Genomic DNA, 18,689 nt, shown 5'->3' with positions numbered 1-18,689 from the left:
TATCATGCTATGGCACATTACGATCCAGTGATTGATAGTGTCATGCTATGGCACATTACGATCTAGTGATTGATAGTGTCATGCTATGGCACATTACGATCTAGTGATTCATAGTGTCATGCTATGGCACATTACGATCCAGTGATTGATAGTGTCATGCTATGGCACATTACGATCCAGTGATTGATAGTATCATGTTATGGCACATTACGACCTAGTGATTGATAGTATCATGCTTTGGCACATTACGATCCAGTGATTGATAGTATCATACTATGGCACATTACGATCTGGTGATTGATATTATGATGCCATAACATATTACGATCTTGTGATTGATAGTGTCATGCTATGGCACATTACGATCTAGTGATTGATAGTATCATGCTTTGACACATTACGATCCAGTGATTGATAGTATCATGCTATGGCACATTACGATCTAGTGATTGATAGTGTCATGCTATGGCACATTACGATCTAGTGATTGATAGTATCATGCTTTGACACATTACGATCTAGTGATTGATAGTATCATGCTATGGCACATTACGATCTAGTGATTGATATTATGATGCCATAACATATTACGATCTAGTGATTGATAGTGTCATGCTATGGCACATTACGATCCAGTGATTGATAGTGTCATGCTATGGCACATTACGATCTAGTGATTGATAGTGTCATGCTATGGCACATTACGATCCAGTGATTGATAGTATCATGCTGTGGCACATTACGATCCAGTGATTGATAGTGTCATGCTGTTCCACATTACGATCCAGTGATTAATAGTGTCATGCTATGGCACATTACGATCCAGTGATTGATAGTGTCATGCTATGGCACATTACGATCCAGTGATTGATAGTGTCATGCTAAGGCACATTACGATCTAATGATTGATAGTGTGATGCTTTGACACATTACGATCCAGTGATTGATAGTGTCATGCTATGGCACATTACGATCCAGTGATTGATAGTATCATGCTATGGCACATTACGATCCAGTGATTGATAGTGTCATGCTATGGCACATTACGATCCAGTGATTGATAGTGTCATGCTATGGCACATTACGATCTAGAGATTGATAGTATCATGCTATGGCACATTACGATCTAGTGATTGATAGTGTCATACTATGTCACTGTACGATCTAGTGATTGATAGTATCACGCTATGGCACATTACGATCTAGTGACTGATATTATCATGCTGTGCCACATTACGATCCAGTGATTGATTCTATAATGCTTTGGGACATTACGATCTAGTGATTGATATTATGATGAGATGACATACTACGATCGCCGTGATCGATGTACGATGACAGTGCGTGAACCAACTCACAGAATCTGACCAGGGTGGAGGAATAGGTCATGCTACATGTAGATATGTGGATGTTCTGGAGCTATTGTTACGTTCTATTTCTACATGGCATTGATTACAAGGGCATAGCCTTGGGGTTAAGGTGTTAGATGGCCATACCGAGAACCCGGCTTCCAGTCTTCGGCGTGACGAGGGAACGCCTTAACCACTAGGCCACGCCATCGACTGGTTATAAACGTGTTCGACAGACGTGTAGTTCACTGTGATAGAATGTCAAAAAAGCACACTACAGCACAAAGGAAATATAGTAACGAGCAGAAAAAAATGCGACTTTTCACAGATGTAGTTTCAACATATATTTACTGATAAATTCAGTTATATTTTTCTTACATCTACTCTGGATACCGAAGTTTACATTTATGCAAGTCAATAGTCTGTTTCTCTCGATGCACTGCTGAATACGGCATTCCATGCTGTCAATCAAATTGTCAGTCCTGGGATTAGGCCCACCCATATTTGACTGATGATATTAGACAACTCAACGACACTCTTCGGTTCCAACTTTTCTAATTTGTACTTCATAATCTGCCACACATTTTCAATTGGGTTCAGGTCTGGTGATGCCGCTGGAAATTTCTGTAAGGTCACGTGACTCGTTTCAATCCAGTTACAGGTGTGTCTTGACTTGTGTACAGGTGCATTGCCCTGTAAAGGTTTGAAAGGTATTCCACTCTGTCCTATATGGGATTTTGCAGCTACGTCCACCTCTTGACCACCTCTTTCTTGTGATCCTATAAAACTGAAACTTTTATTCGTCCGTAAAAATCACAATTGAAAAGTCTGTACCCTGCATTTCCCTGCACCACCCGAGCTTTTTCTCCATATGTGCTGTTGTCATCAGTGGAACATTCTTCGGCACTCGCTTGACATATCCAGATTGCTTTAAAGATCTTCTGATTGGCCATTCTGATACCTTAGGGGGTTCCTTGACCTGACGCCTTCACGGCAAGCTGTTTTGCAGACCAGTTTGGGTACGCCGCCGCGAGACGCGCGATACGTCGTCTGTCATTGGTCCCAAGAGTAGCACGACGTCCCGATCCAGCCTGTCGCTCTGTCCCTAACCCTGCGTCAAATTTCTTCAAATTTAAAGTGCAAAATAGTATTGTTTGACAGAAACAAGCAAATGAATCATTTATGTCGAATGGGAGTCGCAAGGAGATGGACGTTTGAATGGGAAACTGATGACAGTCGGTGTCTGCTTTATTAATGGCCTGTATAGTAGTCTAGGAAACAAGGTCATCCCAGCTGTCGTGATCTTTAGGCCAAGGTAAATCCAGCCATCTCAAACAGCGATCCGGGTTAGAATTGGTCTTCATCAATCCAAGATTGTAATAAGAGGCGACTATTGGGATCGGGTGGTCAGGCTCGCTGACTTGGTTGGCAGATGTCATCGTATCCTAATTGTGTACAATGATGCTCATGCTGTTGATCACTGGATTGTTTGGTCCAGCCTCAAGTATTTACAGACCGCCACCATATAGCTGGAATATTGCTTCGTGCGGCGTAAAACAACAACTTAATCTTTAGGCAAAGGTAAATCGAGCCATCTCAGACAGCGTCTCAACACCTGCTTGCAGCCATCAGATACCCGCTACTTCTGTCACCACTTCTCTTTCCCAACTTGAGAATTGGTCCAGTAACCCATATGCAGCTAATGATTGTCGTAAGAGGCGAGTAAAGGGATCGGGTAGTCAGGCTCGCTGACTTGGTTGACACATGTCATCGCATCCAAATTACATAGGTCGATGCTCATGCTGTTGGGTCACTGGTAAGATAAACAGGACAGTGAAGACTTCAAACAAGTACATACGAATCTCTTACTTTACCAACACTTGAAACAAATATCTAATCATTGAGTGTGCTTGGATGTTTAGTGATTCTTGCTGGTTCAGTAATAGCAAAAGTGCATATTTTACAACTAAGAACCAATTTTACTTTTATTTTCACCACGAAAATTGATATTAATGTCTCCCACAATAATACTATATAAATATAAGTCAAGCACATTACCTATAGATTGATCCATGATATTCTAATACTATTCAATTTTGTTCCCGCTGTAAAAAAGTGACTACGAAATGACATAAGATTTTACAACCAATTTTCACTCATTTCGGGGCTGTGGGGTAACCTGGTGGTTAAAGCGTTCGCTCGTCACGCTGAAGACCCGGGTTCGATTGCCCACATCGGTGTACAATGTGTGAAGAGAATTTCTTGTGTCCCCCGCCGTGATATTGCTGGAATATTGCTGTGTGCAGCGTAAAACCATACTCACTTACCCAGTATGAGCTTCTTATGATACAGATAACACATACAGATTGAAATTCCATAGTGTTTGGAACATGTCTTTTAGATCCTGAGCTCTTCAAACTCAGTATTACTGACATCAGTGTGTGTCCAGCAAAGGTGGTAATGAAAGGTAATTCCTTTTAAATATGTAATGTCCTGCTAAAGTATGTATGTAAAACATCCAGTGGTATTTAACTTCCACTCTTGGCGACAGGGAGGAGCGAGGACACATTCACACAATGTTTATCCAGAGATATCCCTACCAAGGCAAGATTTGCACCCAGAGGTAAATGAAGTAATAAATAGTGATCGATTTTGCTATATCCAGGTTACACCAGTGCATGTATTGGATACATATTTAAACAAAATTCGTTGTACATCTGTGACGTTTAAGTTGGTTTGAACCACGCGGGCCAAGTCGGACCCAACACTGACTAAGTGAGTACTTTGAGAGTACTTGTAAAGTTCCTTCAGTTACAGCAACTTGTTTGTGGTAATATTTCAGTTACAGCAATTGTTTGTGGTAATACTTCAGTTACAGCAACTTGTTTGTGGTAATACTTCAGTTACAGCAACTTATTTGTGGTAATACTTCAGTTACAGCAACTTGTTTGTGGTAATACTTCAGTTACAGCAACTTGTTTGTGGTAATACTTCAGTTACAGCAACTTGTTTGTGGTAATACTTCAGTTACAGCAACTTATTTGTGGTAATACTTCAGTTACAGCAACTTGTTGGTGGTAATACTTCAGTTACAACAACTTGTTTGTGGTAATACTTCAGTTACAGCAACTTGTTGGTGGTAATACTTCAGTTACAGCAACTTGTTTGTGGTAATACTTCAGTTACAGCAACTTGTTTGTGGTAATACTTCAGTTACAGCAAATTGTTTGTGGTAATACTTCAGTTCAGTCTGAACTATCTGTGATTAATTTAGATATAACAGTATAACACCAGGCCAAGTCGGACCGAACATTAGTGACGAAGATTACGTTGAGAGTGGGGTAAAGATCTTCACTTTTACCATTATGCTTTAAATACGATTAACAGTGATCTTCTAAAGTGGTATTCGCTTGGGTATAGATATGAAAGCTCCCCCCGACAAATGGTAATGTGGATGACTATTGTAAACGCCTTTGTACTTTTAAATCCTGTTTCGTTTTACGATTCCTCTTTTGCACGTAACCCAGCTAAGCCATTCTCACAGACTGCTCCCCTACCTGAGTCGCAGTAACGCTATGTTGCTGTATGTTTGTGATTTGTGATCATTCCTTATTGTCACGTTGGTATGTCGCATTAAAAATACGTAGGTTTCATTGTGGATAATGCAGTAAATAGCCAATAACATCGTTTGGCCACGCCACGCCAGGCTCTGTCCGGCTTTTGATGGAACCGAGGGCACGCCGACCCAGGCATCGATTTTCGGTTGGAGAGTGAAGAGTATTATACCCAGCGGGCACACAACGTTGAATCAACGTTGAATCAACGTTGAATTTTGGTTGTTTGGTTGATCAACCTTTCATAAACGTTGATTCAACGTTTATCATGCGACCAAAGAAAGTTAGTCGAGATTCGTTTAGTTGTCAACGTTGTTTCAACGTAGGGAACCAACAAAATGTCAACTAATTGTTTCCTTGGCAAATTTGATACATAATTCATATTGGTAATAGGTATCCAACTTTTCAACTATCATTTCGGAACATTAATTTCATAAAAGATCAAGATCGAGCTAGTGACACATTTAATCTTATATAATTGTTTGATTGTGCATCGATCAACGGACGGAAATATTACGTAAATCGCAATTGAAAATGAAAACATCAATGATTTTAGGTATAAAGTCATCAGTTATCCGAATTGCATTACATTTTATATTTTCCCACAAAACTGTCAAAATTGTATAATTCCCGACAATTTGCTTTTAAACACATGCCAGATCGCCTCGTTTGGCCATATCCGGACATGCGCACAATTATCGCGCGCGCAAAGGCAGCTGATCGTTGTCAGTTTACTTTGGCGAAGTTCAACGCAATATCGTTCTATTTTCAACATCTTCACGGCATGCTGGTGTTTATTTGGTAAGTATGTCCTTCATGTATAATGAAAACGTAGGAATGTTGTTTAAATCTAGCAGGTCAATGTAGCAAGAAACTCCGAATTAGGGCTCATGTTTTATCTCACAAGGGTACCGGTATGTCACGTACATGTTTCTAAAAATTTAGTGGAAGCCCGTGTTTTCCATGAACTTGTTTTGTCATTTTTCAATATATTTGCATGCATATATTTGGCATTTTATTATATAATCGAATAAGATTTCCTTTCGTACCCATCACCTGATTTGAATTTTGCAAATATACATTTTCAAATAATCAATGAAGTACATCAATATAAGGGACCATTCATAATTATATGGCTGCGGGTGGGGGTGATGATTGTAAGGGGTGGGGGTGGGGTGTCACCCATTTTGTTCAGGGGAGCTAAGGGGGTCAGCATTTTTGTACACACGCACTATGTTTAATATGATGCTTAGAAATTATGGGAAGGGGAGAGGTCGTCATAGATATTGTACATGACATGCAGGGTGGGGCGTCACTTATTTCGTACATACACTTTACGGGGGGAGGGGGGGAGGGTAATTCACATTGTACATGCTTCTTCATAAAAATCATCATCACCCCCAAGCCATACATTATGAACGGTCCCTTAGGGCAGCTATACAAAATCGAATAGAATTTATCAACATTTTATATTGAATCACATTATTATGAAAATTGTCCGTTTGAATAAGTCTATCAGTAAATTATGCATTGAGCACGCTCTGAACCCTGTCAACATATGCATATTATTTGGGGGTTGGGGGGTGGAGAATGGCGACAGGAAATCTTTCCCAGATCATGCAACGAAAATTCACATCAAAATGTCTCGGCAAGTCTTTGTTAAGGATGAAATTGCATATAATTTATTTGAACTTTTATTTATTTACAAAATGTGTAACTTCATTAATGATTCTTTGATGGGACAATTAACAAAACTGCACTCACAGACTTTCATTCTTACACTTGTTTGGAAGGGATGTGATGATTCATGTCTCTTAAAGGTTAAAATGTTACATACAAAAGAATTAATTTAGTAAGGAACATTTAATTATGAAATAAGATATAATTTTAATGGAATTTGCAGAAATCTCATCTTCGAAGACTGGGTGGCATCAACTTTGTGGATCACATAAAAGGAGCAATGCTAAGGTAACACGTTTTTTAACATTTCACTTGTTTCCAGTATATCCACCACAAAGGTTGATCATGTAAGAGAATAATTTGACAATGATTTCTCCCGGATATGTTTAGTTTAATGAGCACTCCCTTGTTTGGCGCCATATTGTTTTTCGCCATAAAGAGCTGGATGCGAGAAAGCACGCGAGAGGACAGAAGTCATAAATTTATAGAGATATATAGATGTTTATTGCTGGGAGAGACACGCTTCAGGTATTTGGTCAGCTGTAGAATTTGAATATGATGTTTCTTTATTATTGTCAAAGTGTAGGTTTTTCATTATTTTGCATTTAAATGTGTGTGCAGTGAAACATACTGAGATTTGGAAGAGTCCAATATTTAGAGTACAGGTATTGTTAGATATCAGCATTTTATGTACATGTTCCCTTGTCAAGATCATCTATCGAGTATATTAGAGAGAAGATGTATATTTGTAGTGTTTTAAATCAGAGTTATATTCAGTGTATGACCTACATTTCAATATGTTTTGGCCACCTGTCACCCCTTTGGTCAAATACAGTAGGACTTCCATTTCTGGGAATTAAGACTCAGAGATACACTGTTTCCAAGAATTTGCGTGTGCCAGCGATGTTTGTTTACGAGTACATTTAAGTCTTTTTGAGTGTAGATTGGAGTTGTAAGAGATGTTATTCAGTGTCTTATTATTCAGGGTATGATAGATTATTTCTGGCAGTGTAGAGTTTAATCTCATTATTTTATTGTTCATGATTCAGAGAAGCATAGTTATGACGTCGCAGATATTATAGGCACACATAATTCATTATATGAGAGATTTTCTAAGCGTTCCTATAAGAGATTAAGTGTAAACATTTCTGAATTATGAAGAAGTTATTTATCTGAGTTTTATGAGTGTACAAATGACAAAGAGAGACGGAGCAGATAATAGGGAATATATTGTATACTTATGAGAGTTCATTATTGTTTACAGAACTCCATGATCCATACTTCCTTGTGTTTGGGAATAAATGGTGTTGGAAGACCTCCCACAATAGACTTGTTCTTTGACCTGTGAACCACCACCCATTTTGTTTTCTTATCATTTAATGTAAAATGGCTTTTGTTACAATTTATGACTCCTGTTAGCAAAATTGCTACATCAGTACAACTCCTATTTAATTTGAAATAATCGTTTCCGAGAATCTCTAAACAAAACTAAATCTGACAGAATAACAACAATCTTCCATTGTTTTGCAGGACAATGTCAAACAATTTGATGTCAAGAATGAATGTTGATGGGCAAAACGGCAAGTTTTCTTTTAAGAATACAAGGTTGTATTCAATCATCTCTGGTAATTTAATTACCAAATGCAGCATTTTCATCATGACCATAGCAAATGATATATGACAGTAAAGCATCGTCTAATTCATCCTAATTCATAGTCTAATTGAATAATCAACTCGCAATTGAGGATTTTCTTTGAAAATGTTTAGAAAACTTCCATTCCTTTAGTTGAAAATATAAATTGTTTACATTTTTAGTCACATTATGTATTGATGCTGTTCATATGTTCACATGGCAAGTTACAGCAGTGAAATGAACCTTTCAAGTGATTGATTAAACAAATCCTTGAATCATTTAAGACAATATATCTTCCATATAAAATTATTCGTGTATTTAAATATCAAATTTCAGAATGTGTCGTATCTCATGGGAATGAGATGAGAATGCATCCGAAGCAAATTTCAAGAAAGAGTTAGGAACGTTTCTGAAGTATCAGAGTGTATTTCTGAGTGGCAGAAAGAAGAGAAGCTGTATGTCAGTTTAATTGCTATATGCAGATGATATTGTGTTATTATCACAACAGAGATCACCTACAGACTATGTCATGTGTGATGTTTTACATTATGCTTTAAACCACGTTTCTCTGTGTGCGTTTGTGTTCATGAAGATTTCATAAAAAGTGACTGGTTTTATGTGCTGTCTTCAGGTATAGTTCCTGTTCATCTTGGATCCCTTTCATGGTGAAAGTAATTGCATTGTGTTTATTCAGGGGGTCTGTCTAATAGCTGAAATTCAGACAAAATGTCTTCTCGGGACAATTTCCACCTTTTCAAGATAACAATACAACAGTAAATAGTTTTTCTTAATTTGGAATACTCTTTTCTTCTTACTGGAATTATACGTCCAACTGACATAAAACTTAAATGAACATTATATTGAATGTGGAATTTTAACCAAGTATTTTATCAGGTAAATATTTTTACTGCAATTTTGTGTTTGAACACTGTTTATTGCAGGTAGCTTTTGGGGTATTTTAGCTGGGTGCATGAGTTTGGTGCTACTTTAGTGTAGTTTAAAGATGAAGTGCGAGATTTACAGGAAAGCGTAATACCTCCCAGACACAACCACGGAACAACCCATTTTCAACGTTAATAATATGTCAAACTTCAACGTTGATTCCACGTCGGATATCTACGTCTAAAAAACTTTCATATACAACCTTTTTTCAACGCTGATAATAGGTCAAACTTCAACGTTGATTCCACGTCGGATATCTACGTCTAAAAAACTTTCATATACAACCTTTTTTCAACGTTGATAATAGGTCAAACTTTAACGTTGATTCCACGTCGGACATCTACGTCTAAAACACTTTCATATACAACCTATTTTCAATCCAATTTCAACGTTGAGGACCAACCTATTCTCAACGTTGAAACAACGTTGATGTGCCTGCTGGGTACCGTCCCCTCAACCGTCGTCACTAACATTGTGTTATCATGGAAACAACATGGCGACATGGATTATATCTGGTTCTTCATGGGGTATGTGTGTGTTCAACCACCGGTAAGTTTAGTGTACATGGCATGTTGTATATAGCCAAGGAGTGTTTTCAATAACACTTCAGCATCTGAGCAGTACTGCATAAGTGAATAGTGAGAAAATGTTTCGTCCTGTGCCTTGGCTTTCTCGTCCCCCTATCGCTTTCTTGGAGAAGAGATAACGAAGTCTCTTTACTGGCACCATACAACAGTGTTGTTAATTAGCATTGCTCCAATGCTGTACTGAGTAATAAGCCCATGCATGTGTAGTAATTCTAACCTTTAAAGAGATAAGGCTGGATAAGGACTTCAGTTTATTAAGTTTGCACTTTCAAATCCTGTTTCGTTTAAGGATTCCTCTTTGCACGTAACCCAGCGCTGCCAGGATCACAGACCGCTCCCCGTCTGAGTCGCAGTAACGTCATATGGCAGTATGTTTGTGATTTGTGATTATTCGTTATTGTCACGTTGGTATGTTGCATTAGGAAAACGTAGGTTTGATTGTCGATAATGGCGTAAATAGCCAATAACATCGTTTGGCCACGCCACGCCAGGCCCTGTCCGGCTTTTTGATCAACCTCCTTACATGGAATCCAGGGCACGCTGACCCAGGCATCGATTTTCTGTTGGGGAGTGAAGAGTATTATACCGTCCCCTCAACCGTCGTCACTAACGTTCTACTATCATGGAAACAACATGGCGACATGGATTATATCTGGTTCTTCTTGGGGTATGTGTGTGTTCAACCACCGGTAAGTTTAGTGTACATGGCATGTTGTATATATCGCTTTCTTGGAGAAGAGAAAACGAAATCTCTTCACTGGCACCATACAACAGTGTTGTTAATTAGCCTTGCTCCAAGTAATGAGCCCATGCATGTATAGTAATTCTAACCTTTAAAGAGATAAGGATGGATAAGCACTTCAGTCTATTTATATTGTTTTTTTTAAATTATCATTTAAACTATTAATTATTACAGACTTGTGCAAGTCTAATACAATATGTTCATATACGATAATTCACATGTCATCGTATCCAAAATGCGCAGATCGACGCACATGATGTTAATCACTGGATCGTCTGGTTATATACAGACCGCAAGTTGCTGAGTACCACGTTAAACAATAAAGAAAACAAAAATATAGTTGCAGACAACGATGAGGTCTCCTTGGCTTTATTTTTATCTATTGTATCTGAGGGCTAGATATCATCGTCCAAAACGGAGCCAGAACACGTGTTTTGACAGGCGAGCGGATCTTCAGCCGGGGTCGCTGGGGTCATGTACCCTTTTAAGAAGTTCCGGAGAAGAAATAGTTCCCTCTTTAAAAGGCTGTATCTCAGTTGTTCTTGGGTCTACGGTCAAAACAATTAGTGTTCTGGAATAACCAAGACATCATCTACCATACTGGCACTTTTTGTGCAGAATTTGCAAACTACTCAGAAAACTGCTGAAAAGCATGGCCAAAAACTGAAAACAAAAATAACTGTCAAACGGTACGTTTTAGCGACTTGACCCGTCCAGGCAGAATTGTTGGGAATTCGATTGTGCATCTGTACAAGAAATTTGGAAGTGTTGGAACAATTAGTTCTTGAAATATTTGCTGTCAAACGTTGAAATTTTGGAATTAATTTTGAATCATCCCCCCTTTGCTATTGGGCCAAGAGACTAGAGATTTTTAAGGGGAATATCTATACCTCCGTGCGCATCTGTGTGATATTTTGTAAGCGATTCGGAGCATTGGTTCATGAGTTATGTTTGGTACAGAAATCGGCGAATAATAAATAATAATGATTTCCAGCTAACAACCTGATCTTGTCCTTTTTGATAAAGCCAATGAATTTATTTATATCATTGAATTTTCTGTCCCTTTTGACACCAATGTGATTGGCAAGATTAAGGAAAAGCATGATAAATATGCAGACCTCGCCTTTGAAATGTCTCGCTTGCATCCCAAGTACACTGTCGTCAGGCTCCCCATTGTTCTCGGTGCCCTTGGTTTGGTACCTCCTGATCTCTTGGCGCAGATCAGGAGAGTGCCCGGGTTCTCCACCGGGAGTACAGCCCTTCTGACACTCTGGGTAATGCAGAAGGCTGCAGTGTTGGGGAGCCTTCATATTCTCCGGAAAGTTCTTGGTGGGTTCGACTAGGCAGCGTTTCCTGGGAGAAGTCCCATTCGCTGTCTGGGCTGCGTGTAGAGGGGGCAAGGGCCCTGAGCTGATGATGAGCTTTACCAGCCTGACTGTGCCAGGATCACCCGAACCCTCTCTGCTGCATACTATCTTAAATCTGTAAAACATAATAATGATATTTTTAATAATAATAATCCAAACGATTACAATAGGTCTCCTGCCTAGATGCAAGGAGCCCTAATAAAGGAACAAACAACATATGCCATTATATTTCTAAACACGCTTTCTTTCCATGTCGTCAAAGTCGATGATGGTTCTTGCGGTTCCCGGAAGTTAACGGCTGGATCACAACCCAAATACCTAACATCACCATGCTACTCTATACCTTTAGAACAGTATGTATATAATGTATATTGCAGTCTAATCCTTTTGTCAACAACCTGACCGTCCATGACCGTCATCGACTATCAAAGGGGCGATGGTGTAGCCTAGTGGTTACTCGTTCGCTCGTCACGTCGAGAACCCGGGTTCTTTTCCCCACATGGGCACAATGTTTGAAACCCATTTCTGGATTCCATCGCCATGATATTGCTGGAAGATTGCTAAAAGCGGCGTAAAGATACATTCACTCACTCCCTCGGCTATCAGACCTCAAACTTATCTATACCAGGCGATACTAAAGCTTGTCAGAAGAGGCAACTGACGTAATAGCTGACATGGGTGCTCATGATTTCAATCACTGGATTGTCTGGTTCGGACAATAATTTTTGACAGACATAGAGATGGAATACTGCAGAGCTACAATCTGCTCATGCTCAAGTAATTTATGATGTTCAGAAAGCAATTCGTGAAAATGATTGTTTCAGATGTCGCAGTCCGAGCATAATATATGCTCTGGATAAAATCAGATGCACATTTGATATCACCGCTGAGGAAGGAGAGAGGATTCAAATTGTTGTCCTTGTTTTTGATGGGAAGTACGGGCTCAGGTGCAGATACGATCATGTGAATATCTTTGACGGTAGGTGAATAAATTGAAATGTTATTATATAGTGTATAAAAGCCGCTTTGAACAACATTGAAGTACGTCACGCTTTGACAGTCGGATGTTGGAAGAATGTTGGAAATGATGCATGGCTTCGGTGCTGACAGACCTGGAGACATTATCAGAGATACGAACCAAAATCATCATGATGCGGTGAGGTCGAACCCCGGATAAATCGAAGTATTTACGAAGGTCACTACAATTGTGAATAACTTTAGTTGGGGTAATTTAGTGATTGTTAGTAATACACCCTTCAAAAAAAGAAACGCACAGGCGTTTTCAGCAGTTCATCGATAGATTTTAACAGCAATCGTCATTAAGACAATTCTTTGTTTGAATCTCGTTAATCATGTCGTGGTTGTGTATTGCAAGCAAAAGTATCCTCAGTTGTGTTAGTAAACGTTTGTCATAAAAAATGGAAACGATACATCAAAAAGTGCATGCAGAGAAAGTTTTCCACGCAGTGCACGTGCAATGTCGGAAACATGAGTACAGGCATCAACTATAAAAGGCCAAATCAAATTCATCATTTCATTAAATTACATTTCAAATGGCAAGATTGAATGTTATAACTGACCGAAGTATCGGCATTTGACGTTTAGAAGAAGGGAAGTCCCAGTCTGCAGTTGCAAGACACTTCAACGTCCACCACAGCACCATTTCTCAATTATGGCATCGATATACCACTTCATTTCGACCAAGATCGTCGTTGCTACAGCAACGGACACTGCAGGTCAGGTGTCTGGTATTGGAAGAATTTCCGACATCCATCAGAAATCGTCTGAGAGAAGTGGGAATTCGAGCATATCGAGCAAAAGTTGGACCTGTCCTGACACGACTACACCGACAACGACGTGTCCAGTGGTGCAACAGGGTAACAGACATGGAACCTGGGAAAGTTGCGACGGGTGTAGTTCAGCGATGAATATGGCGTTTCCTCCTGCTATGGCAGGATGGGAGACGACTTGTCCATCGAGGTCGACACGAACGTTTCGCGCCGAACTACGTTCGACAGATGGACAGATTTGGTGGAGTAAGAGTCATGTCCTACACGGATAGATCACGGTGGTTCAAGGCAGTGCAAATCCTGCGACCTCACCTCCTCCCACCTTTTAACCGCCAGAGGGAGCTGTTTCAACACGACAACGCACGACCTCACACAGCTCGTGTAACAGGTGCGTATCTTGCTGATACAAACGTCAATGTCCTTCCCTGGCCTTCAAGTCGCCTGATCTGGAGTCGATGGTGCATCTATGGATCGAACTTGATCGATGAGTCCGTAAACGTCATCAACGTCTTCAGACACTTGAAGTCAACGCGTTGCAGGAGGAATGACGAAGAATTCCCCAAGCTAAATTCCGTCGACTTATGTAATCCCTTCCAAGGCGGTGTCGAGCAGTGACGGCTGCAAGGGGTGTCGTCACCAGGTACTGACATGAACTCCCCCTCGTGTTCACACATGTGCAGTGAGTAAACTGAATTACTGCTGACAACAACAATACATAAGTTCACCTCTTGTCGAATTTCAATATTCTGTGTTCAAGCTCAGTCGACTTATGTACACTTTATACGTTTAATATATACGTTTCCATATTTTAGCCTGTGTTTTATTTATTTATCTTTATTTTGAAGAGTTTACATGTTTACATATGACCGCCCTGATGGTATACTAACCCAAAAAAGAAACTGTGCATCGCACAAAATACTCATAGATAAATGACATAACACGTTCTTCCAAAGGCAATGGTATCACATAAAACAAGGTGCATTTGTCTTTACATATGACCGCCCAGATGGTACAAAGGCCTGTCAAATGCTGTCACAACCAGAATAGAGCAATAGTCACTAGAACAGTGGTTCGATCGCAAACCGAAACATGAGTCTCATTAACCTATTCAAACAATGACCTACTTTTCAGCCGCTCCGAATGTTCTCGTGTGAAAGTGAAAATAGACATCACAAACAATTATGGTTACACTGCATTCCAATTCCTTGTTTCATAAGACAATGATATTTGCAAATAAATTGTACTTTTTTTTTCACTTAAATAACATCGTATTTCTCTATTTTATGGCGAGGTGTAGGCAGCATGACCTTAACAAAGACGTCACAGACTGCCCCTCTTTGATGAGGTCGTAAAATGATTCACAATGCATCTTGCTCACTGGTTACACTTGTTATGTGTTTTTTCGCGCTTATTCAGAGTAGTTATGTAACGCACAATGTAATTGATATAATATCAAGTCCGTACCAGACCGCCAAACTTTTCTAGCGGCAGAGCCTCGTTTTGAGATTTCCACGATTTCCAGGTTTCAATTTGTCAGAGCTCGCTGTACGACAGAGCACGCTGCACGACGTGTTTGCAAGGATTAGAAGAAGCGTAGTGTTGCAATATACAAGTGCTTACATGTATCAAATAATACTGAATCATGTTTATGTATCCTGGCCAGTTAAATGAATTGAGCTCAAATTTCTAGACTGGTTATTGTACTAAGTTGCGCAATAGGACGGAACCCAGTCAGAAGGAAACGAGACTGCTGTGCATCATCAATGTTTTGACTTGCCTCGAAGTTTCTGCGGGATGCCTGTGTGTTAGAGTGACAATATCTTGATTTGAGACCCATTTCCAGTTTGCAACCCAAGTGCGGGGTGGATACTTATTCTGAAACGCCGAAAACCCACCTGTTCCAACACTATTTTGGATTCAAGAACGGTGACAGGGTTCTTTCAAGACAATCAACTTTCACAATATTCTGAACATCCGCGTATGCACTGTGCACTAACATTCATTCTAGCGCTTCTTATGAATTGACGTTGTTATCAACAGGCACATGTTTAAGCAAGCATTTCTCATTTTTCCAATTGCCTTTAGAGATCAGTTCAAATGATATCAGTTTCAATTCCACTGAATCCATTTTCGTATTAGGATTCGCTCGATACAGTCAACAGCTGAATGAACGTTGCGCAGTCAGGACACATTTCACAACAACAAGTTCAACAAGATATATGAGGGTTGAGCTAACAATGATGATGACTTTATTTCACGGAGGGTTCAAGATGATGTACACCAGTGGTAATTTTGCAGGTAATTTCTAAGAATTACGTAATTGGTGTGTGTGTGTGTGTGCGCGCGCGCAGAGAGAGTGAGAGAGAGACAGACAGAGAGAAAGACAGAGAGTCACGTTCAAAAGTTGTTCAAAATATCTGTAGCGACTGGAATATGTATCTATATCAGTAATTTTCAGTGTACTGTCTTGTTCATAATTTGTTACGTGGTAGCACGTATGTCTGTTTACCTGTTAATGTCCTGTATAATGACATCCCACTGGAACACCGTGGGATACTGTTTGACATGGATGCACAACTCAGACACTTCACAATGATCCCGAGCCGATGGGTCCTTGTCAATCCCTTAAATGTCGAGCGTCAGGCAAAACTCACTGTTCTTCCATGTTTCTTAGCCAGAAATGGAAACCTGATATATGATATTAGCCTGCCTCGTGTCTTGCATGAAAGGCATTTACAAGGGCTGGTCGGCTCGGGATTCAGAGTGTTCGAGCGCTGCATCCATGTTAAACAGTATTCCAGTGGGAGAGCAACATAAAGCAGGTATACATCCGGACTTGTACTCACCCGTGAAGTATAGTAGGCCTGTATGGTAGTCCAGGAAACAAGGGCATCCCTGTTGTCGTGATCTTTGGGCCAAAGCAAATCGAGCCATCTCAGACAGTGACTTTACCCGTGAAGATCCGGATGAGAATTGGTCTTCAGCTAATAGAAGTGACAAAAGCCTTTCCACATCCATAAGATATCACTGCTAAAGGCAGAGTCGATTGTACATACTTGTCGTAAGAGGCGACTAACGGGATCACTGAATTGGTTGACACATGTCATCGCATCCCAATTGTGTAGATCGATACTCATGCCTTTGATTACTAGATTGTATGGTCCAGACTCGATGTTTTTCAGACCGCCGCCATATAGCTGGAATATTGCTGTGTACGGCTTTAAACAACAACCAAACCTAACCAAACTTGTACTAGCCACACAATCGTTGGTTAACCATAAGTATCTCACTGGCCATATAGGAGCGATGGGGTAGCCTAGTGTTTGAGGCGTTCGCTCGTTACGCCGAAGACCCGGGTTCGATTCCCCACATGGGAAATATGTGTGTCCCCCGCTGAACACATGGGAAATATGTGTGTCCCCCGTTGAACACATGGGAAATATGTGTGTCCCCTGCTGAAATATTGCTAAAAGCGGCGTAAAACTAAACTCACTCACCCAGTGGTCATGTACCGCAATACCGGACTAGTCCGAACTAATACAATCAGCGATACTCCCAGCCTTCAGGCTGTGATGATAATTCATGACAAAATTTTGCACATCTCGGCAGCTGAGCATGGACATGTCCCACGTACTACATATATGACTCTAACACAAATGTCAGTTTAGCTTTTTACTTACGTTGGTGCGTTGTAACTTAAGGCCTGCCTCATCCATGTAATATATATATATGCATATATATACGTATATATTCACACACACATACATATATATGTGTGTATGTGTGTGTGTATGTATATACACATATATATATGGATATGGATAGGTGTTACACGATAACATATTGTCTGTATCTCAATGATTATGTGTTGATTGATTCATTTTTTCTGTTCGTTGAGCAGTCAGTAAACACGTTGATCTGACTGCCGACAGTTTCATCGGCAGTATATGGTCTCCTGGGTATCCGGGTTTATATGGAGGGTAGGTAACTCTCTATCTTCATATGTAAGTATCACAATAACATATATACATATATTTTAGTCATTTGTGTTCTTTCATTAGAAGCGATGCAGTGTAGACTATAATTACATAAATGATAGTATACATATAGGTAACAGTAGCTACAGAGATCATGCTAAGGAGTCAGCCCTAAAAGGTTCGTGTCAGAACTGATTGTCAGCAACCAAAGCTCGTTGTCAGAGGCAAATGACGGGAGTGAGTGTATGAGTTTAGTTTCACGCCGCTTTTAAAAATATTCCAGCAATATCACGGCAGGGGACACCAGAAATGGGCTTCACACATTGTGCCAATGTGGGGAATCGAACCCAGGTCTTCGGCGTGTCGAGCGAACGCCTCAACCACTAGGCTACCCAACCACCCTCAAATGGCGGGATCGGGTGGTAAGCTTCGGTAAATGGGTCGATGCATGTTTTTGCATCACATGATGATTCCCATGGCGTCAATCACGGAGTTGCCTGGTCCAGACTCCAGAGAGAACGGCGTCATATAGCAGGAATATTGCTGAATGTGGCGTTACAACAACAACGCAATAAAAACGTAACATATGTAAGTGATGAATAGTGTGCAATACATGTAATGTTTAATTCCCTTTCAGGACATACCATCTTACCTGGAGGATATATTCAGGATCATTGACAGAAGCCATTCGTATGGCTGTTGAAGAATCACATCTTCCGTACAACCCTAACTGTAGCAGTGATTACTTGGAAGTATATGACAGCTCGCTTGATACTCAGTGGAAGGGTGGTGAGTGAATTGATTTGAAAATGATGTTCCCGAAAATGCTTCCAAACAGTTTGATCTCATCGTCCTTGTTGGTTCCGTTATTACCTGCCATCAAAAACAGAGAGTACATGATCAGTATATTGTGGTGCAAATGTATATAGTCATATAGGGGCGGTGGGGTAGCTAAGTGGTTAAAGCGTCCGCTCGTCACGCAGAAGACCCGGGTTCGATTCCCCACAT

The 18,689-nt window shown here is 40.1% G+C and overlaps 1 protein-coding gene and 1 long non-coding RNA gene across 4 annotated transcripts in view; both read left to right on the top strand.

The window, feature by feature from the left end:
- The window catches only part of LOC124258787 (cubilin-like), a 46,307-nt gene that overhangs the window by 11,372 nt on the left and 16,246 nt on the right, over nucleotides 1-18,689 (top strand). The window lies entirely within an intron of this gene.
- Nucleotides 15,905-18,440, top strand: LOC124258792. The gene is made up of 3 exons (XR_006893680.1): nucleotides 15,905-15,929; nucleotides 17,606-17,684; nucleotides 18,319-18,440. It is a non-coding gene; the product is annotated as an uncharacterized LOC124258792 (long non-coding RNA).

This window comes from Haliotis rubra, unplaced genomic scaffold (assembly GCF_003918875.1).
Source record: "Haliotis rubra isolate DU_JTF1 unplaced genomic scaffold, ASM391887v1 Scf70, whole genome shotgun sequence".
Lineage (NCBI taxonomy): Eukaryota > Metazoa > Mollusca > Gastropoda > Lepetellida > Haliotidae > Haliotis > Haliotis rubra.
The sequence above is the reverse complement of the archived record's forward strand: the minus strand, read 5'-3'. Positions and strand labels throughout refer to the sequence as shown.